The 22,472-nt window shown below is 50.8% G+C and overlaps 1 long non-coding RNA gene across 2 annotated transcripts in view; it reads right to left on the bottom strand.

Annotated features, from left to right (window-relative positions):
- LOC142258667 (uncharacterized) overlaps positions 1-22,472 on the bottom strand; it is a 108,021-nt gene that overhangs the window by 43,445 nt on the left and 42,104 nt on the right. The window contains exons 2-3 of one of the 2 annotated variants that reach the window (XR_012727836.1): positions 21,858-21,947; positions 2,400-2,563 (exon numbers count right to left, since the gene is read on the bottom strand). This is a non-coding gene — a long non-coding RNA (uncharacterized LOC142258667). The remainder of the gene's footprint in view (positions 1-2,399; positions 2,564-21,857; positions 21,948-22,472) is intronic. The other variant, XR_012727837.1, reaches the window with a different exon arrangement.

Here is a 22,472-nt window from a genome sequence, read left to right as displayed (position 1 = left end):
TATATACAACAAACTGGTATTTAAGTTTATATATCCCCACAAACGGTTAATAATGCTATAAATTCCATAGAAAAAAAACTTTTTAGATATAGTGAGAACAAAACCTAATGGTCTATGTGGCAACGTAAAGAAAGATGATAAAAATGATCTGGTCATTTTTCTGTGACTTTTTTATGATTTGCTACAGTGACTAAATTATCATAATAAGTTGGCATTGTAGTTTAATATATCGATATAAAGGGTTAATAATGCTACAAATTCTATGGAACAGATAATATATATAACAAACTGGTATTGAAGTTTAATATATCCCCGCAAAGGGTTAATAATGCTATGAATTCCATAGAAAACTTTTTAAATATAGTGAGAATTAAACCTTATGGTCTATGTGGCAACGTAGAGTAAAGGTCCAGTCACACTAAGCAACTTACCAGCGATCCCAACAACGATAGGGATCGCTGGTAAGTTGCTAGGAGGTTGCTGGTGAGATGTCACAATGCGACGCTCCAGCGATCCCACCAGCAACCTGACCTGGCAGGGATCGCTGGAGCGTCGCTACACGAGTTGCTGGTGAGCTCACCAGAAACCAGTGACCAGCCCCCAGCGCCGCGTGGAAGATGCTGCGCTTGGTAACTAAGGTAAATATCGGGTAACCAACCCGATATTTACCTTGGTTACCAGCGCACGCAGCTACACGTGCAGAGAGCAGGGAGCAGCGCACATTGCTTAGCGCTGGCTCCCTGCTCTCCTAGTTACAGCACACATCGAGTTAATTAACCCGATGTGTCCTGCAGCTACATGTGCACAGAGCAGGAGCCGGCACTGACAGTGAGAGCGGCGGAGGCTGGTAACAAAGGTAACTATCGGGTAACCAAGGACAGGGCTTCTTGGTTACCCGATGTTTACATTGGTTACCAGCCTCCGCAGAAGCTGGCTCCTGCTGCCTGCACATTTAGTTGTTGCTGTCTCGCTGTCACACACAGCGATCTGTGCTTCACAGCGGGACAGCAACAACTAAAAAATGGCCCAGGACATTCAGCAACAACCAACGACCTCACAGCAGGGGCCAGGTTGTTGCTGGATGTCACACACAGCAACATCGCTAGCAACATCGCTGCTACGTCACAAAAGTTGTTCGTTAGCAGCGATGTTGCTAGCGATGTTGCTTAGTGTGACGGGGCCTAAAGACTTAAAAATGACCCGATTACAATAGAGGATTAATGATCAGCAAATCCATTGTGATAAACTGTCCTTTCATACCAGTCCTATTGTTTACCACTCTGTAAATGTTTTTAATTGTTTTTAACTTGTAACACGTGAATTCTAACATACCCTATTTAAGAGGCTATCATTCACGTTTCAGTGTGGACCCGTGAAAGCACCCCTAGAGGTGCGAAACAGTACCGTCGTCCTCTGTGCTCCCTTCCTCACCTCCCCTATGCTTTCTCACCTGTTTGTATGAAGCAAAATTAAAACTTCTCACACCGCAGAGTGCTGCGGATCTTGTTTTTGAATCTCCAATCTTCACACGACTTCTTTCTCTACTCCCCTCTTATCTCCTCCTCCTGCCACAATTGCATACAAGATTTTTCCCATGCATCACCCATACTCTGGATCTCTCTACCCCAACATATTAGACTCTTGCCTACCGTGGAAACCTTTAGGCTATGTGCCCACGGGTGCTCGTACCTGCGGATGTATCCGCAGGTACGAGTGCATATTTCCCGCAGCTGCTTGCCGGAGTCCGCAGCTATTTTTAGCTGCTAGGTTACAGGGGAATAGCTGCAGGAAACATGCGGACATTCACGCGGCTTACCTGCGGACGTCTCAGCCTCTCATCTCCATAGCGGAGGTCCGGGACATCCGCAGGTAATTCCGCATGAATAATTGACATGCAATTATACCTGTGGAATGCGGACATCCGCAGCATGTTCGGCAGCCGCACTTTCCGCAGCGTGGACACAGCACTCCCCATGTCCCATAGGATAACATGGGGAGTGCCTGTACATGCTAAAACCTGCGGATTTATCTGGAAAATCCAGAAAAATCCGCACAAACAGGCTCCCGTGGGCACATAGCCTTAGAAGGAACACAGAGATCTTCCTTTTCTGACAAGCCTACAAACTGTATTAAGCCTCATTCCACTATACCATATACGTGACTAGCTCTACCCTCACCTACTGTATTCTCACCCATACCTTGCAGACTGTGAGCCTTCGTGGGCAGGGTCCTCTCTCCTCCTGTACCGGTCTGAGTCTTGTACTGGTCATTATTATTGTATTTATTTTTATTATATATACCACCTTTCACATGAAAAGTGCAATGAAATAAATGGTGCTGCAATAATAATAATAATAATAACAATAGTTTATAAATCCGCTCCATTTTGCACATATCACCTTTCTTAGGATGACTCTCCAGGTTGACCCTTCTAAGGATGGCTCTCCAGTTGCCATTGGAACTGTCCTGTAATTCCAGTTCTCCTGATTGGTCATGCACAGTGCAGTATCTCTCTCAGCTAGCATCCTGCCAACATAGCACTGCTGTGTCTAGAATAGACCTCCTATTGTAAGAGATATCACAAAAAGAGGCTGATCTTCATTCAGTGTAGAGCTTATACCAGGAAACAGCAGTGTGCCTGTATTCTAGTAATTAAGAGAAACAATGTACTGCAGGATGGGGCTGTATACACAGACAATACAAAGGAGAAATATACAGCAGTATTGGCTGCATATAGAGAGGACAAAAAAGAGAGCTATACTACAGCATATGCTTTATATATCGAGGACAGAGATATTCGGCAGTATGAGGGTCTCTATACAGGGGCTTTGATTAGTTGAGCTGAATTTGTTGCCTTCTGCTGAGAGTTCAGAGATCTGAAATCCCAAATGCCACTCTTTTGATACATAAGACTCAGGATCATAATGTGTCATAGTAATCATTGGATCAGCATTCACAGTTTCTCATCACTCATTTATCTGCAATAAGCAAAGCACATAACTTTGAACTGTTGTTGTGCCGAAGTTCAGGACAGTTGTGCTCTGCTAGAAAGAGATCATGATGTTAAACCGCACTGGCATTGCAGCGCCCCAGAAGTCATCAGGAGCTACAGGAAACTGCATCCTATCCAGGATGCAGGGCCTACCCCCAGGGACCCGGAAGATCATTGCCAGTAACAGCAACACATTCAATTTAATCCCTGTTTTTCCCCATTCCCAAAGAGTGGTGACAGGCTAGGGTTGGATGGCCACCTAGGGGTGGAGCTGATCCAGTCCACTAGACGACAAGCAGGGGGGAGGGATACACAGTCTGTTAGAGTCAGTAAGTGGAAGTGAGAGGAGACGGACATAACCGCACTGACAGGAGAGTGTAACGGGGACCTGAGGGCCCAGGCATGTGGTTGGCGGTGGGGTACGGTGGAGTACTCCCGGAACCATCGCACCAGCGGGGTACAGAGTGCTAGGTCAGGCAAACGCTCCAGACTAGAGATGAGCCACCGCCACTAGTGTTCGAGTTCAGTTCGTCGAACGGCGGGTGTGTTCGACGAACACCTTCGAACCCCATTGAAGACAATAGCAGGCAAACACAAACACATACAAACACATAGAAAACACCAATCTAAGGTGTCCAAAAGGTGACAAACAACTCACAAAACACCACAAACACATGGAAAAGTGACAAGTACATATACTCATGCGAAAAGAAAAGAGCTGGACGAGTAAAAGGAGGAGGAGACACAGATATAGGCATGTCATGCCCTTCTAAAATCATGTAACACACAGCAAGGGGACTCCAACCTGAGTCTCCCTTTTTTCCAAAAATTGGGCCACAGACACCACTTAAGTGGCATCAATTGTCCCCCAGTTGCAAACTTCACAAGTTGATTTGCATGAAGCACACTCAAAATCCACAAGCCTTTCATGTCCCCATGATGACACAGGGGTAGAAAAGTCCTTGCGGATCCATGACTTCTTCATCTTGGATCATATTTTTTAAACTAAATTTTTATTTCTTTTCTTGTAATGGTAAAATAGGGTACAGAATGAAGAAAATAAGGGTCAACAAATCAAAATATCAAATAACATAGTCTCTACAATTTATCGATCAAATATTTGTCACGGTCATCAAATTTGCTCCTTCCCCTTCTTCGTCAGTGTATATTTCTATTATTCAGTCTCCGCTACCCCCCTTCAGCATTCCTTCATAACTTGTTACAAACATTACTTATAAACACTATCCCTCCCATCCCCCCCCTCATCTTGGATCATTTTAAACACAGCAAGGGGATTCCAACCTGAGTCTCCCTTTTTTCCAAAAATTGGGCCACAGACACCACTTAAGTGGCATCACTTGTCCCCCAGTTGTAAACTTGACATGTTGATTTTCATAAAGCACAATCAAAAATCTACAAGCCTTTAGTCTCCCCAGGATGACACAGGGGTAGAAAAGTCCTTGCGGATCCATGACTTGTTCATCTTGATGAACGTTAGTGTCGAGGGTGGGGGCCAGCTTTCCCGTCGCGGGGTCTGCTCGGGGAGATCGCGCACGGATCCGGTGCCTTCTCCTCGGTGGCTCGAGCGGGTCGGACCCGGGGCCCGAGCAGCACTCCTCGAAAAAGAGTGAAAAGGGGAAGGAAGTCGGATTTTTTTGGGAAGGATAGAGTGTTCGTGACGCCACCCACGGGTTGTGGTGACGGTGGGCACCACCGCTGCTGGTGACGGGATTCCCGGGAGCGATGGCGGGGAGCAGCTTGGTGTTGACCCCTCCGTGGGTAGGGGCTGTTGGTCCCGGGGCCCGGTGGGAGGATGGATTCCCGGAAGATGGGGTTCGCAGGGTGCAGGGTTGCGGTGCAGCGCAGCGCGGTGCCGGATGGCACGGGTGTACTCACTCAGACACAGATTGACAGAGTCTTTGGTAAACCAAATGACTGGATGGACGGGGCCCGCAGCCGGCTACGTTATTTTCCCTGGATGGGTTGATGGTGGCTGTCGTTTCCCTGCACCTGTGTGTTGTTTCTTGACTCCAATGCCTTGGCACCGGGAGTCTCTCGATGTACACGTGCCGGAGGAGCCCGTTTGCCCGCAGATGCTGGCCCTTTGGATCTCTTGCCCTTGGCGGTGGCGCTTATCCGGAATGGTTGGGCTGTTGCCTTCAATCGGGACTTGGTTGGGAATGAACCCATGAGGTTCAGACCGCAATCAGCAAATTTGACTAGAGGTTGGCTTTAAGCCTAGTCGGGGTCTAAGTACCCTGCCTGGTGCTTGGCTCCAATCGGCTCCCCGATTCGGTACCGGCGGGCCACCGCCCGACCCTGGTCCTACGGTTCCGCTGACCTTCGCCAACTCCTGCAGACGGCCACCACCATCTGCCGACCTTGCTGGATGTGCCTGGGCTCCAACCCAGACACCATCAGTTTTCACTCCTCACTCACTCCTGCCCACAACTGGACTTACTACTGTGTTTTTCCCGCCTCCAGCCTGTGAACTCCTCAGTAGGCAGGGCCAACCGCCTGGCTCCGCCCCACCTGGTGTGGACATCAACCCTGGAGCTCCAACCCAGACACCAAAATTCTCCCTCCTTACTGTCCGACTGCACTCTCTAGACTGCTCTAGACTGCACTGTTGTGTTTTCCCGCCTCCAGACCTGAACTCCTCGGTGGGCAGGGCCAACCACCTGGCTCCGCCCCACCTGGTGTGGGCATCAACCCTGGAGGGTGGCAACAAGGATTTGCATGTGTGACTGGTGTGACCTGTCCAGGGAAGGAGGTGTGTGTGGTGTTGTGTCTGTGACTATCTGGCTAGGTCAGGGCGTCACATTAGTCTGTCCACATTGTCACTGGACAGACGCATGTGCTTATCTGTCAGCACACACACAGCAGCACTGTGAAGACACGTTCCGAGAGAACGCTGGCTGCGGGACACGACAAGATCTCCAAGGCGTAAGTGGCGAGCTCAGGCCATTTTTCCAGATTGGAAGCCCAAAATGAGCAAGGCTCCAGTTGCAGAGTCATGGCATCAATATTCACTTGGAGATACTCCTGTATCATCCTCTCCAGCCGTTGACTATGTGTCAGACTTCTTGTGTCTTGTGGTCTTGCAAAGAATGGTCTAAAAAATTCATGAAACGATTCCATAAAATTGCTATTACCACCAGATACGGTGTTGCTGGTACGGTTTGACTGATGATGACTCGACAGTCCCATGGTTGGCAAGTTAGACTGTGAGATTCACTCTGTGCACCACTGGTGTTTAGTGGAAAAGCCGAGCTAAGATTGCATAACAACTTCTGCTGATACTCATGCATACGTGCGTCCCTTTCTATGGCTGGAATTACTTCAGCAAATTTTGACTTGTACCGGGGATCTAAGAGTGTGGCAACCCAGTAGTCAGTGTGACGCCCTGGTCACCCCAGGGGTTACAGGTCATTACACTCACCACATACACCCCTACCCCAGTTAGGTACCACCAGTCAACCAAAAGACCTGATTGCCTCCCTCACAGTCAGACAGGCACACCAGGTGGGCGGAGTCAGGTGGATAGACATGCCCTCTGAGGAGTCTGCTGGCCTGAGGCAGGAAAAACACGAGCGGATAGAGTTTTGGGAGCAAGGAGAGAGGAGTGAGTTATGCTTGGGGCCTGGGTAGGAGCCTGGGACCCCAGATCAGTCAGGCAGGCAGACGATAGTGGCCGCCTGCAAGAGACCGGGAATACGACCAGCGGAACCGTAAGGGACCGGGACAGGGTAGTGGCCCGCCGGAACCGAACCGGGGAGCTAACTGGATACCGGAGCACCAGGCAGGGTACTCAGACCCCGAACTAGGCTATAAGCCACCACCATAGTCAAATCAACTGATTGCAGTCTGGACCTCAGGGGTTCATTCCCACCTAAGTCCCGATCGAAGGCAACAGCCTAACCCGTCCAGATAGGAGCCACCGCAAGAGGCCAGAGATCCAAGGGCCAGCGTCTGTGGGCAAACGGGCTCCTACGACACATACACGCCGGGGAGCGGGCTACCAGTGCCCAGGCACGGTAGCCAAGATCACAAACAGGTGCAGGAGAAAGGCGGACATTACCAACCTATCTGGAGAAGCTGCAGCCGGCTGTGGGCCCTGTTCGTCACCCCGTTTGGTTTACTAGTGACTCTGTGTGGTTTAATCGTGAGAACACCAGTGCCCTCGGGCACCGCACCGTGCTGCACCGCCACCTTGCCCCCCGCACCCCGGCCCATCACCAACTGGGCCCCAGGACCAACATCCCCTATCCACGGAGGGGTCAACACCTAGCTGCACCCCTACACCACTCACGGGAGTCCCCGTACCTTTACCGCAGCGGTGGTGTCCACCATCACCACAACCCGTGGGTGGCATCACGAACTTTACCATACCACCACCCCACCACCCCTGCGTGCGCCGCCACTACACCCTTCCAGAGCGACGTGACCCCCGGGTCGCAGCCGAGACTGCGGGGCGGTACATCAGCATTACTTCCAATTCTGACAATCCGAGGGTCATGTTGTAGGTAGTGCAGCAAGAAGGCGCTCATGTGACTTGTGCATCCAGGAGGACCAAGTCCTTGCTATGTTGGTGGAAGCGAGGTGAGAATCATGCTTCCTTCCTCTGACCTCTCCCCCCAACCTCGAACAACAGAAATGTGATCAAGGTCTCCCTCATCTGCTGAGTCTTCCATGCCCATCGCCAGTTTCTTCCTGGGCTCCTGCACCTTCCTCAACAGTTTGGATGCTATCATGCGCCCTTGTTGATCCCTCTCCCCCACCATCCCATGCATGCCGCCTTAGTGATGCTGACCGTCTGGACCTCGTAGATCTTGGTATCCCTTCCGCATATGAATCCTCCTGTACTTCCTCCCCTTCCTCTTGTCCCACCACCTGACTCCGAATACTCTTTAGAGTGTGCTCCAGCATGTAAATGACTGCAATTGTCATGCAGATAATGGCATTGTCAGCGCTAAACATCTTCGTCGCCATGTTGAAACTGTGCAGAAGGGTGCATAGATCCTTGATCTGAGACCACTCCAGCAGCGTGATCTGCCCCACCTCTGGATCTCGTTGGCCCAGGGTATACGTCATTACGTATTGCACTAGGGCTCGGCGGTGCTGCCACAGTCGCTGCAACATGTGGAGAGTCGAATTCCAGCATGTCGACACATCGCATTTTAGGCGGTGAATCGGCAGGCCGAAAGACTTCTGGAGCGATGCAAGTTGTTCAGCTGCGGCGTGTGAACACCGGAAGTGAGCACATAGTGACCGTGCCCTGTGCAGAAGCCCATCTAGGCCGGGATAGTGGGTTAAAAATAGCTGGACAACAAGGTTCAACACGTGAGCCATACAAGGCACGTGTGTTACCTTGCCCCGGCGAAGGGCCGCACCCAGGTTTGCAGCATTGTCGCACACGGCCTTTCCTGGCTGCAGGTTGAGTGAAGACAACCATTGACGAAACTCGGTCTCCAGAGCTGACCACAACTGGTCAGTTGTGTGACTCATATTTCCCAGACATTTAAAGACCACCTGATGCCGTTGAGCTCTGCTGCCAGCATAGTAAGGAGGTGTGCGGGATTCCTTGTGCGCAGTTACAACGCGGGTGGCCTGACCAGACAGGCTTTGGGCGGAGGTGAAGGACCCAGACGAGGTGGAAGAGGCAGAAGCAGTTGAGGAACTTCTACATACAGAGGATTGACGCACAGCTCGTGGGGACGGCAAGACTTGTACAGCAGACCCTTCTCCATCTCTCACCATAGTTACCCAGTGCCCAGTCAGCGACATGTAATGCCCCTGTCCATGCTTACTGGTCCAAGTATCTGTGGTGAAATGCTCCCGTTCACACACAGACTCTCTCAAGGAAGTGGTGATGTTGTGTGTGACGTGCTGGTGTAGCGCAGGCACACCTTTCTTGGAGAAGTAGTGGAGACTGGGCATCTGGTACTGGGGCACTGTGATGGACATAAGGTCTCGAAAAGCTTCTGTATCCACCACGCGGAAGGCAGCATTTCTGTAGCCAACAGCTTGCAGATGGTGAAATTCAACCTCTTAGCTTTGTCATGGCTAGAATGAAATGGTCTTTTACTTGTCCACATCTGGGGGACCGAGGGCTGGCTGCTGTGCTGAGACGGCGTTGAGTAGGGTGTCCCTGGAAAACTGCTGGTCTGTGAGGAAAGTGCAGGCGGAGACATAATGTTGCCTTCATCCAAAGGTGGTGCTCTCGATGTCTGAGATAGCTCAACACCAGCAGCTGTTTCCCCTTTCAAAACAACTGACGACCTGCCAATCACACTGCCTGTTGCGGTTAAAGAGGTGGAAGGTCTGCGTCCAAAAGCATGTGTGACTGCTGTCCCCACAGTCATAGAGGATGAAGAGCGCGCGGATGAACTTGAAGGGGCAGACGTTGGTTGGCCCGCTCCGCTAGGCCGCATTGTAGCACAGTGAGCTTCCCACTGTGACTTATGCTTCATATCCATGTGACGATTTATAGACGAAGTAGTCAAACTATTAAGGTTTTGGCCTCTACTTAGAGATTGGCAACAAATCTTACAAATGACATGAGTTGGGAGATCCTTTGCGATGTCAAAAAAGGACCAGTCTAGGCAAGGGTTAGAGCCCATGCGACCTGCAGAGCCACCCCGACTTGTGCTCACAGGCAGAGTTGTGGCTGAGGATGCAGTTGTTGACGTGCTTCCAGTGCTCCGTCTGTGTCCAGGAAGGGGCAAGCTAACCTAGTCGTCAGTCGCATCCTCCTCCACCGCCTCTGCTGACCTCATCAAGTTCCTGACTGTGGGTTGACAGTAAGTGGGATCTACAACCTCATCATCACCCTGTATGTTTGCACTCCCCTCGTCCTCAGAGCCAACCTCTTCCTGCCCTAACCGAATAGTTAAGTTGTCATTCCAATCAGGTATCTGAGTCTCATCGTCATCAGCATGTTCCTCATTGTCGCCAACAAGAGGAGTTACAGTTTCGGAATGAGGGTCTACATTATGCTCAGAACCTTCTTCATCTGGGCCTGAATCTGACTCACAAAGCTTCTGGGCATCACCGCCGATCATTTCCTTGTCTGGACTCACTGTAGCTTTGGAGCAGACCTCTGATTCCCAGGCTATAGTGTGACTGAACAGCTCTGCAGACGCAACCATCTCTGTTACCCCATACTCTGCAGGGAGGGTGGAGACTTAAGAGCTGGTAGAAAGCAAGTGTGATTGGGGTGACAACTCAGAGGACTGGAGTCTTTGGGATGTTGAAATAGAGGTGGAGGAGAGGCCACTTGATGGAGCACTTGAGATCCATTCAAGCATCTGCTGTTTTTGTGCCTTATCTACCTTTGGTAGCAATGGTCGTTTCCGTAACAAAGGGATCATATCAGATTGTCCATGGAAAGTAATAGACATCTTACTTTTGTTGGAAGATGGTCTTTCTTCAGCAGATGTTACTGTTGCTTTACCACCTACCCCACAGACACAAACTATTTTTCCCTTTCCAACTTGCCTGTTCCCCTTTCCACCAGCATCTGTCCTTTTGCCACTCATTTTGTTTGTGAACAAATTGGACATTGTTTGTTGCACTTAAAATTGCGTAGCAGAAATGGAGAGGTGGTGTAGAATGCAGAGGTAGTGTAGCTTTGTTGTCAGCAGAGGAATGTCACTGACTATCCCAGACAATGATAATATGCCCCAAGGAACTGCCTGCACTTTTTGCACTTAAAATGGCGAGGCAAAAATGGGGAGGTGGTGTACAATGCAGAGGTGGTATAGCTTTCTTGTCAGCAGAGGAACCCTCACTTACTATCCCAGACAATGAAACTATGCCCCAAGGAACTGCCTGCACTTTTTGGACTTAAAATGGCATAGCAAAAATGGAGAAGTGGTGTAGTATGCAGAGGTGGTCTAGCTTTCTTGTCAGCAGAGGAACCCTCACCTACTAACTATCCCAGACAATGAAACTATGCCACTAAAACTGCCTGCACTTTTTGCACTTAAAATGGCGTAGCAAAATGGAGAGGTGGTGTAAAATGCAGAGGTGGTATAGCTTTTTTGTCAGCAGAGGAACCCTCACTGACTATCCCAGACAATGAAACTATGCCCCAAGGAACTGCCTGCACTTCTTGCACTTAAAATGCCGTAGCAAAAATGGAGAGATGGTGTACAATGCAGAGGTGAGTTAGCTTTCTTGTCAGCAGAGGAACCCTCCAATACTATCCCAGACAATGTAACTATGCCACAAGGAACTGCCTGAGCTGATTTAGGCATACGCTGTGATAAACCCTTGCACAGCGCTGGCACAGACCTGTCTAGCAAAAATGGCTATGAACTGCTGTAATGTAGCCCTGAAAAGGGCTGAAATTACAAGTAGTCCCTAATCCCTTAACCGATGTGTAGCTTGCACTGTATAAGTGTATAGCGCACACAGCAGCAGCAGCAGCGGGAGTGGTGACTGTCACACACCCGCAGCAGAGAGATAATGGCGGCGATGGGAAAAATGGCCAGGTCTTATAGGGCAAAGACAAGTGACATGCACAGCCAATGGCACATGCCCTTGCTTGTTTGGCAAAAATCCACTTTGCTGTGTGTGTGTGTGTGTCTGTGATTGGCTGACAGCATGGCCCGCTCTACTGTATGCGCGGTTAGGAAAAAAAAATGGCGATCGCCATTCTTTCAGCACTCAGCAGCACTGATCTAAACCCCGTCGCCCCCGCACATTATACGCTGAATTTTGATAATATCATTAGTAACAGTGACTGACAGTATTACAGTGAAAAGCCAGTTTGTAACTAGCTACGCTTTTGGTGATCGAACTGTTATTGAAGGGTAACTCGAACGGCCGAACTTGAAGCAAATACCGCCCAAAATCACTTGAATTTGAAATTGACCATCAAGGACCTCACTGACTGTAAAGTTCGAGACACAGTAGCAATGGGAGAACCGGGGAACAGGACCAGAAAAACCGACCCCACAGGGTTCAATCTATCTGTCATACGGACTAAGGGCGGCTTTGCACACTACGACATCGCAGGTGCGATGTCGGTGGGGTCAAATCGAAAGTGACGCACATCCGGCATCACTTGCGATGTCGTAGTGTGTAAATCCTAGATGATACGATGAACGAGCGCAAAAGCGTTGTTATCGTATCATCGGTGCAGGCTCCGACATTTCCATAATGCCGGTGCCGCGACAGGTACGATGTAGTTCCTCGTTCCTGCGGCAGCACACATCGCTGTGTGTGAAGCTGCAGGAGCGAGGAACATCTCCTTACCTGCCGCCAGCGGCTATACGGAAGGAAGGAGGTGGGCGGGATGTTTACATCCTGCTCATCTCCGCCCCTCCGCCGCCATTGGCCACCTGCCGTGTGACGTCGCTGTGACGCCGCACGACCCGCCCCCTTAGGAAGGAGGCGGGTGTCACGCTCCCCGGGTCCTCTGCTACGCTCCCCGGCTCACCTGCCACGCTTCCCGCTCTCCAGCCTCCATTGCCCGCGCTTCCCAGGCCTCCTGGTCCCCGCTCCCGGCGCCCGTCGGCTTCCCAGCCCCAGCCCGGCTCTGCTGCTTCCTCCTCTCAGCTTCCTGCCCTGGCTTCTGGCACCCGGGCCGCGCGCATGCGCATTAGGGCGCGCGCGCGGTCACTGACCCTTTCTTAAAGGGCCAGTGTCCACTGACAGGAAATGAAGCACACAGGTACAGGGTATAAAGGGGTTTAATGTCCAAGGGGGCGGGGCCTGTTCTTCGTGTTTCCCAAGCTAGGAGTCAGGTCTCCTTGTGTTCCTGTGAGATACTTACCTCTCTCTCTTCTGGAGCCGATCCTGCATTGCCATCCGGTCCTGCCGAATCCCGAACGCTGCCTATCTGCCATCCTGACAGTCCGTTCCATCTCTGTTCCCTGCGGTGACCCGTCATCTCGCTCCAACGGTTCCGGACCCCGCCTGACATCATCCCGGCTTCCGAACCTGAGCTCCGTCACCCGGACTACCATCAGTGACCCCGTGGTCCCAGGGACTTCTCCATTGTGCTCTTGTGCGCGGACTGTCCTGCTACCTATAGTGCTCCGGCTACCGAACCCCTTACCTTCATCAAGGAGTTCGGCCCAGTGGATCCACCTCCCGGGTCTGCCCATCCACCTGGCCCTAACAGTAAGAACAGGCCATGGATCCCGCCGAAGCACTAGCGGCCTTGCATGAGGAACTCCAACGCCAGCGTGAAGTCCAGACCCGCATGCTGAACTTTATGACTTCCGTGGACGCCCGCTTGAACACGCTACAAGCATCGGTCACATCTTCAGCGCCTCGGGCCTCCACTAGTCAATCCACGGCCCCAGCTCCCGTGGCAGCCTCCTCGGATGCTTCCAGACTTCGTTTGGCCTCACCACCCCGGTACGCCGGAGATCCCAAGACCTGCAGGGGGTTTATAAACCAATGCTCCCTCCATTTCACGCAGCTGCCGCATTTGTTTGCCTCCGACCAAGCCAAGGTCGCCTTCATAATGTCTCACCTAGAGGGCGAGGCACTGGCGTGGATGAACCCCTTGTGGGAGAAGGAGGACCCTATGACCAAGAACCTCCAGGAGTTCCTGTAGGCCTTTCGCGGCACCTTTGACGAGCCCGGACGCGCCTCCGCGTCTGCTTCATCTCTTCTCCGGTTACGTCAGGGAACTCTGACGGTGGGTCAATACGCCATCCGTTTCCGCACCTTGGCTTCGGAACTCGGGTGGAATAACGAGGCCCTAACCGCCGCCTTCTGGGAAGGACTCTCGGGTCGAATCAAAGATGAGCTGGCTGGTCGTGACGTACCGTCCACCCTGGACGCCCTGATTACCCTAGCGACTCGAGTGGACATTCGCTTTCAGGAGCGGTCCAAAGAGGTGTCCCGTGAGAGACGTCCGGTACGGCATTCCTCTCCTCCGCAGAAGCCCGCCGTACTCCAGTCAACGGCATCTGGTGTCTCCGTCCATGAGCCCATGCAGATCGACCGTGTGCGACAGTCTGAACAACGTCGAGCAGAGCGGCTCGCCAAGGGTCTCTGCTTCTACTGCGGAGAGGGCACACACCTGCTACGCTCCTGTCCAGAGAGGCCGGGAAACTCCAAAGCCTAGGGTTGGTAGGAGAGGCCACCCTAGGTGCTGGGACTCTCTCAGACCCGGTTACATGGACTGTGCAAGTGACAACGGGAGAGACGCGGTTCACGGCTAAGGCGTACCTCGATTCTGGGGCAGCAGGCAATTTCATCCAGCAGGCCACGGTGGACAAGTACCAGGTGCCTGTTACTCCACTCGCCAAACCCCTAGTGATTGCCTCTGTGGATGGGAGACCCCTCTCTGACACCATCTCCTGGATCACCAGGCCGGTTGAACTGCGTATCGGTGCTCTGCACACCGAGAACATCGCTCTCTACGTCCTCCCACACATGTCACATCAAATCCTGCTGGGCCTTCCTTGGTTACGGACACACGAACCTTCAGTCAGCTGGGGCACTGGTGAAATCACTCGATGGGGTTCTTCTTGCCATGAGAACTGTCTGAAGACCATACAAGCCATCCGGCGACCTCCGGTTCCAGAGTCCCTACCGGGACTGCCCTCAGCCTATTGGTCCTTCGCGGACGTCTTTGATAAGAAGGAGTCAGAGGTGCTTCCGCCACATCGTCCTTACGATTGTGCCATTGACCTGCTCCCGGGAACTACACCACCTCGAGGACGGATATATCCACTGTCTCCAGCCGAAACAAGGGCCATGTCTACCTACATCACAGAGAGCCTGGCAAGGGGATTCATTCGGAGATCCTCCTCTCCTGCTGGAGCAGGCTTCTTCTTCGTGAAGAAGAAAGAGGGCGACTTACGCCCATGCATAGACTACCGGGGATTGAACCAAATCACCGTAAAAAACAAGTACCCCCTGCCGCTCATCCCCGAATTGTTTGATCGGCTCAGAGGAGCACGTGTGTTCACCAAGTTGGATCTTCGGGGTGCCTACAACCTGGTCCGTATCCGCTCGGGGGACGAATGGAAAACCGCGTTCAACACTCGCGATGGGCACTATGAATACTGCGTGATCCCCTTCGGCCTGTGTAACGCACCAGCAGTCTTCCAAGAATTAGTGAACGACGTGTTCCGGGACCTTCTCTACGTCTGTGTGGTGGTATATCTGGATGACATCCTTGTCTTCTCTCCGGACCTCCAGACCCACCGAGAGAACGTGCAACTGGTTCTACAAAGATTGAGAGAGAATCGTCTGTACGCCAAGTACGAGAAGTGTGTCTTCGAACAGTCTTCTCTCCCCTTCCTGGGTTACCTCATCACCGATACCGGACTGCAGATGGATCCAAAGAAGGTCTCTTCCATTCTCAACTGGCCGCCTCCTTCTGGACTGAAGGCAATCCAACGCTTTCTGGGATTCGCCAACTACTACCGCCAGTTCATCCCTCACTTCTCTGCTCTGACTGCTCCTCTCTACGCCTTGACCAAGAAGGGGGATAATCCAAAGGACTGGTCACCTGCGGCCGACGCCGCGTTTGGCTCTCTAAAGCGGGCCTTTGCCTCCTCTCCTGTACTCCACCGTCCGGAGTTAAACCGCCAGTTCACCTTGGAGGTGGATGCCTCCTCCTCGGGAGCCGGAGCAGTGCTCATGCAGAAGACCTCCTCCGGGAAGATGGTGACTTGCGGTTTCTTCTCCAAGAGCTTCTCAGCGCCTGAACGCAATTACACCATCGGTGACCGAGAGCTATTGGCAGTCAAACTGGCTCTGGAGGAATGGCGCTATCTTCTGGAAGGAGCAGTGTACCCCGTTATTATTTACACGGACCACAAGAACCTGGAATACCTGCGGTCTGCTCAGCGACTGAACCCACGGCAAGCCAGGTGGTCCTTGTTCTTTGCCCGGTTCGATTTCCAGCTCCATTTCCGACCCGCGAACAAGAATGTACGCGCTGATGCCTTGTCTAGGTCTTTCATGCCCATGGAGCAGGAGGAGGAGACATCCCAACCCATCATCTGTCCAAGTAAGATTATTCCGGTGGCTCCTGTCACCCTGGCCCAGATACCGCCCGGGAAGACCTATGTCTCTGAGACTGACAGGCAAAAAGTGTTACACTGGGGCCATGCCTCGAAAACAGCCGGTCATGCTGGTCAGAAGAGAACTTGGAGTGCGATTGTACGTCATTACTGGTGGCCATCCCTTCGCACGGACGTCGCCTCTTTTGTCTCTGCCTGCTCCTCTTGTGCCAGGAACAAGATGCCCAAACACCTGCCATATGGTCGTCTTCTGCCTCTCCCTATACCCTCAGTTCCCTGGCAACACATTGCGATGGACTTTATTACGGACTTGCCATTGTCCTCCGGACACACAGTCATATGGGTCGTGGTGGATCGGTTCTCTAAAATGGCCCATTTCGTCCCTATGGCTGGACTGCCCTCTGCCCAGGAACTCGCGGACGCCTATATACATCACATCTTCCGCTTGCATGGCTTTCCATCACACATTGTGTCCGACAGAGGAACTCAGTTCACCTCCCGCTTCTGGAGGGCTCTCTGTAAACATCTGGGAGTAACTCTGGACTTTTCTTCTGCCTACCATCCTCAGTCGAACGGCCAAGTGGAACGGGTCAATCAGATATTGACCTCTTTCTTACGTCACTACGTCAACACCCATCATGACGATTGGTCCACGCTTCTTCCTTGGGCTGAATTCTCCCATAATCACCACGTCAGTGAGTCCTCCTCCAGTTCTCCCTTCCATGTCGTCTACGGACTTCAGCCTTCTGTCCCATTGCCTGTATCCTCTTCCTCGGATATCCCTGCTGCTGATGCGGTAGTCCGTGACTTTACAACCATTTGGGACTCAGTTAAGGCGTCCCTTGCACGTGCATCCCTGCGGATGAAGAGACACGCAGACAAGAGACGTCTGGATCCTCCGTGTTTCTCCCCCGGAGATCTCGTCTGGCTTGCGTCCAAGTACGTCCGATTGAAGTTGCCATCCTACAAGCTGGGACCTCGCTACATCGGACCATTTAAAGTCCTCGGCAAGATCAATGAGGTCTCCTACAAACTGCAGCTCCCGGCCACGATGAGGATACCCAACTCCTTCCATGTCTCTCTGCTCAAGCCGGTTGTCCTTGGTCCCTTCTCCGCTGCTGCCAGTCCGGCTCCTCCTCCTTTTGCTGATGACGACATCTATGCGGTAAGGGATATCGTGGCCATGAAGACCGTACGGGGTCGACAGTTCTTCCTGGTGGACTGGGCAGGGTATGGTCCTGAGGATAGGTCCTGGGAGCCCAGGGAGAATGTGGGCACTCCTCTGATCCGTGCCTTCCTGTCCCAGTTGCGGGGAGGGGAGCGTGGGGGGGGGGTACTGTCACACTCCCCGGGTCCTCTGCTCCGCTCCCCGGCTCACCTGCCACGCTCCCCGCTCTCCAGCCTCCATTGCCCGCGCTTCCCAGGCCTCCTGGTCCCCGCTCCCGGCGCCCGTCGGCTTCCCAGCCCCAGCCCGGCTCTGCTGCTTCCTCCTCTCAGCTTCCTGCCCTGGCTTCTGGCACCCGGGCCGCGCGCATGCGCATTAGGGCGCGCGCGCGGTCACTGACCCTTTCTTAAAGGGCCAGTGTCCACTGACAGGAAATGAAGCACACAGGTACAGGGTATAAAGGGGTTTAATGTCCAAGGGGGCGGGGCCTGTTCTTCGAGTTTCCCAAGCTAGGAGTCAGGTCTCCTTGTGTTCCTGTGAGATACTTACCTCTCTCTCTTCTAGAGCCGATCCTGCATTGCCATCCGGTCCTGCCGAATCCCGAACCCCGAACGCTGCCTATCTGCCATCCTGACAGTCCGTTCCATCTCTGTTCCCTGCGGTGACCCGTCATCTCGCTCCAACGGTTCCGGACCCCGCCTGACATCATCCCGGCTTCCGAACCTGAGCTCCGTCACCCGGACTACCATCAGTGACCCCGTGGTCCCAGGGACTTCTCCATTGTGCTCTTGTGCGCGGACTGTCCTGCTACCTATAGTGCTCCGGCTACCGAACCCCTTACCTTCATCAAGGAGTTCGGCCCAGTGGATCCACCTCCCGGGTCTGCCCATCCACCTGGCCCTAACAGCGGGTCGCCGGCCAGAGCGACGGTCGCAGGGCAGGTGAGTGCATGTGAAGCTGGCGTAGCGATAATCATTGCTACGCCAACTATCACAAGATATCGTACCTGCGACGGGGGCGGGGACTATCGCGTGTGACATCGCAGCATCGGCTTGCGATGTTGCAACGTGCAAAGTCCGCCTTAGACTGAGAGAATACCAGGAGGGGACCCCCAGACGCTCCAAGCCACGGGGACCCACCAACCAGAGATGGGTGCAGGCGAAGACAGCCACCAGGTCACCACACCGGCACTGGAACTAAGGGGACCAGTGGTGAGGACCAGCCTTCACCGGGTTGCCAGCCTTTACAAACTCGTGAGTAAAGATACCAGTTACATTACAATCTCTTGTGTGGCCTGCCTTCTTTCTGCGCCGAACAACATCATCTATCCCCTGGGGCTTGGCTCTACTTGCGGAGGGCCCAACCTCCAGGCTGCCACTAACACCAGCCCCAGTAGTGAGAACTGTGCAGCGGCGGCTCCACTAAAATAGCCGCAACCCGCAAGTGGCGTCTTGATAAAAACTTTTATTACAATTCCCCTGTAAATAACAGCGTTTTAAAGTGACCCAAAGGGACACGGAACCGGGCAAAGGCCACCCAGTAAACTGTCCCAACATAACCAGGCCCGGAACTAAGTACCCCGTAGGCCTGGGGTGAGTCATTATACTGATGTAGATGGCATAAAATCAGTCAGACAATGTACTGTACAGGACAGAAGGTGCACATAAGCTCTAAGTGAATTCTACGCTTATACGAGATAGTTTGATGATATCTCAGAGTAGTAGGGCTAGTCAGGTCAGGTGCACAGGGAAAGGGGGAGGGGTCTGCAGCACTGAGAAAAAGTAAGTGCTACTGGGAAATGTAGGTTTTTGCAGATAAGAATAGTACCGCCCATTAACCTATGTGAAGCTGGCTGGATGAACTAAGGGGCAGATAGAACACATAAAAAGGTACAAGAAAGAAACTGCATGTTGTGCTTAGACTGTATATTAACAATAAATATGCATTCACTGTGCTTCATGAAAAATAAGCAGTTCAAAGAATAGCCTTTTAAACTGGCCTAAACCAGCTTTATTTTACTCCTCGTACAAACAAAGCAATTTTCATTTCACCAGCTACAGTATGCACAAAAAAAAAACGTAACTTACCAAGCTCTATGAATTGCACCTCTTGCCAACCACATTAAAACACATACCAAATTGTTTTACCAGTATCAGAACTCTATCCGAGCCTCGGATCCTTCACATGTTAAAGGGCCCTCACAGTCAATAATGAGGTTTAGTGGAAACCACAAACTTCCCTTTGCAATAGAGCAAGATGTAGTACACTATTACAATAGTAGATACTATATTTATACACTGGACTAGCAAAAGGGTATGTTTTGTACTTTTGACTGTTATGCGGGCTTTACACGTTACGAGCTATCGTGCGATTGCATGAGCGATCATACCCGCCCCCGTCGTTTGTGCGTCACGGGCAAATTGCTGCCCGTGTCGCACAAAGTCGTTAAACCACCGTCACACGTACTTACCTGCTGAGCGACCTCGCTGTGGGCGGCGAACATCCTCTTCCTGAAGGGAGAGGGACGTTCGGCGTCACAGCGATGTCACACAGCCGCCGACCAATAGAAGTGGAGGGGCAGAGATGAGCGGGACGTAAATATCCCGCCCACCTCCTTCCTTCTGCATAGCCGGCGGGTGCCGCGGGATGCAGGTAAGCTGTGTTTATCGTTATCGGGGTGTCACACGGAGCAATGTGTGCTACCCCGGGTATGATGAACAACCGGCGCCATGTTAAATAAACAATTTTTTAAAACTTAGCGACGAGTACACGACTCACGATTTGTGAGCGATTCTGCATCGCTCGGAGGTGTCACACGAGACGACGTCATGAACGATGCCGGATGTGCGTCACGAAAACCGTGACCCCGACGATGCATCGCACGATAGCTCGTCTCGTGTAAAGCCCGCATTAGTCTCCATATCTCACCATCCACTACAGATTTGAATGTGAGACTACCATCATTTTATAGACAATCATCTAGGCTATCTCATACATAAATTTAACTTTCAACTATTTAGCGTATGATTAGTTATGCAGATTATTGTCATGTCACTGCATTGTTACTGTTTTGCTCTTTGTGTTTGAAAATGGTTTTTCTTCCTGTATGCTACAAATTACAACATACTCTCACATTTCCCAATAGCAAAATGTGTTATTAGATTAATTTCCAAGCAAAATGTCACTTGTTTGAATAGAAGAGAAACCATGAAGATTTCTCAAGAAGAGAGAAACAGCTTTATCCAGATCAACGATAGTGGTCTTTTGTCCTAGAAAATTGACAAACTGCATCATGTGAGTGCCATGACAGATGGAAGAATATAAAATGAAGTCCATCGATCCATTCAAAAGCCAAGGGGTGGATGTCCAGGCAAAATACTGGAGTCAACAAGTTGGTTCATCACAAGGTCTATCAGTTCTGCTGCGACAAACACAGCAGTGGATGTGGCTTGGATGCTTCATAATAGTGAAATCACAGACGTACATGTAAGCACCATGCATGATGCACAAGTCTGGAATGGTGGCCGAAAAAAGGTGAAAAAGCTTTGACTTTAATATCGTCATAAGGCGCGTCAGCTTGAGTTTACAAAATATTACAAAAAGTTGATCGAAAATAAGATTGTCCGGCAACGGTGCTTCCAAGGTAAAAAATTCAGTTTTATTGTGGACATTATGCCAATGGCTAAGACTGCTCGCTCGGTCGAAACGCGTCTTAGGGTTATACAAGACGCTTTTCAACCAAGCGAGCGGTCTTAGCCATTGGTATAATGTCCACAATAAAACTGAAATTTTTACCTTTGAAGCATCGTTGCTGGACAATCTCCTTTTCTATTGAAGTTTCTGCTGACTTTCTGACACGAGAACCCTTCCAGATTTTATGGCATGGTGAGCTGGAATATTTTTCTCTTGACGGTTTACAAAACGTTGATAGCAGAGGATTGGAAGTGATGATTTGGAGCGATGAGACGAAAGTCAGTAGACTAAACTCTGATGGGTGCAAATGGGTCCGTCAGAAAGAAGGGAAAAAAGGGCTAATGGATCAATACTTGACCAGGTTCGATGGTGGTCTCAATGTAGATCTATGTGTGAGTATCCTACAAGATGAGGTACTTCGTACACGTCAGTACTATGGCTATGAAAAGGACAACATAGTGTTCCAGCAGGACAACGACCCAAAACGTACTTCCAGATTAGTGAAAACATGGTTCAATGACAAGTAGAGGTGCTGAATTGGCCCCACAGTCCCCAGACCTCAATCCAATCAAACACTTGTAGGTAGAGTTGAAGAAAAAGCTGTAGACATACCCAAGTGAGTCAGCCAGTATGCACCAATGAGAAAGTGTAGAAGAGACTTGGCATCAGAAGGATTCAGGCAGTGTTGAAAGACAAAGGTAGATTTACCAAATAGTAACAAAATAATAAAAATTGTAATTTAGATTTTTAGGAGCAAAACAGTAACAATGCAGTGACATGACAAGAATTTGCATAACTGCATAACTAATTATTAGATGCTGAATAGTTAAGTCAAATTTATGTATAAGATAGCCAAGATGATTGTCTCACACTCAAAGCTGTTTTGGATGTGAAACAAGGAAAGTCAAAAGTTCAAAACATTGTTGCCCTTGCTTATCCGTTTATATAGAGAAAATGTAGAGACATGCAGAAATACACATAATATGAAAAGTAGGTTACTTACATCAGACATTGTCAGAAGTCAGAATGAAAGTGACTCTTCAGTCTTAGCAAGGTTCTCGCCTCAAACACAGGAGAAACTACCCTTTTAGTGCTAAAAAAGGAAATGATTATCAGGTTTGCAAAATATATAATTTCCTATCTATATAAATATATATATCTATATATATAGATACACACACACACACGAGGGGCTGCGCCAATAAGTCTTTGGCTTTATCCAGAAAGAAGCGAGATAAGATGATGAAACTGTACATTTATTCCACATACTCTCCACTGATGTCAGCGTACTTCTTACATCGGTCGGTATTCCAAGTTCTGTAAGCCTAGCAAAAAGAAGGATTTTGATTGTGCCTCAAACCAGGCATCCTTAGCAGTCGAGGCATCAGAAATGGTGTGAAATTTGCTACCCTTGAAGTGTTTCTTCAGGTTTGGAAGTAGAGGATAGTTGGAGGGAGCTCGATCAGGTGAATAAGGTGGGTGGTCAACCAGCTGGAAGCCCAGCTCTGACACTTTTGCCAGGGTCATTTGTACAGTGTGAGAGGAGGCGTTGTCTTGCAGGAACAAGATTCCTTTGGACAGCTTGCCACACCTTTTGGCCTCCAAAGCTGCCTTCATT

Source organism: Anomaloglossus baeobatrachus (genome assembly GCF_048569485.1).
Source record: "Anomaloglossus baeobatrachus isolate aAnoBae1 chromosome 1 unlocalized genomic scaffold, aAnoBae1.hap1 SUPER_1_unloc_1, whole genome shotgun sequence".
NCBI classification, from domain to species: Eukaryota; Metazoa; Chordata; class Amphibia; order Anura; family Aromobatidae; genus Anomaloglossus; species Anomaloglossus baeobatrachus.
Note: the sequence above shows the minus strand (reverse complement) of the source record. Positions and strands in the feature narration are given on the sequence as shown.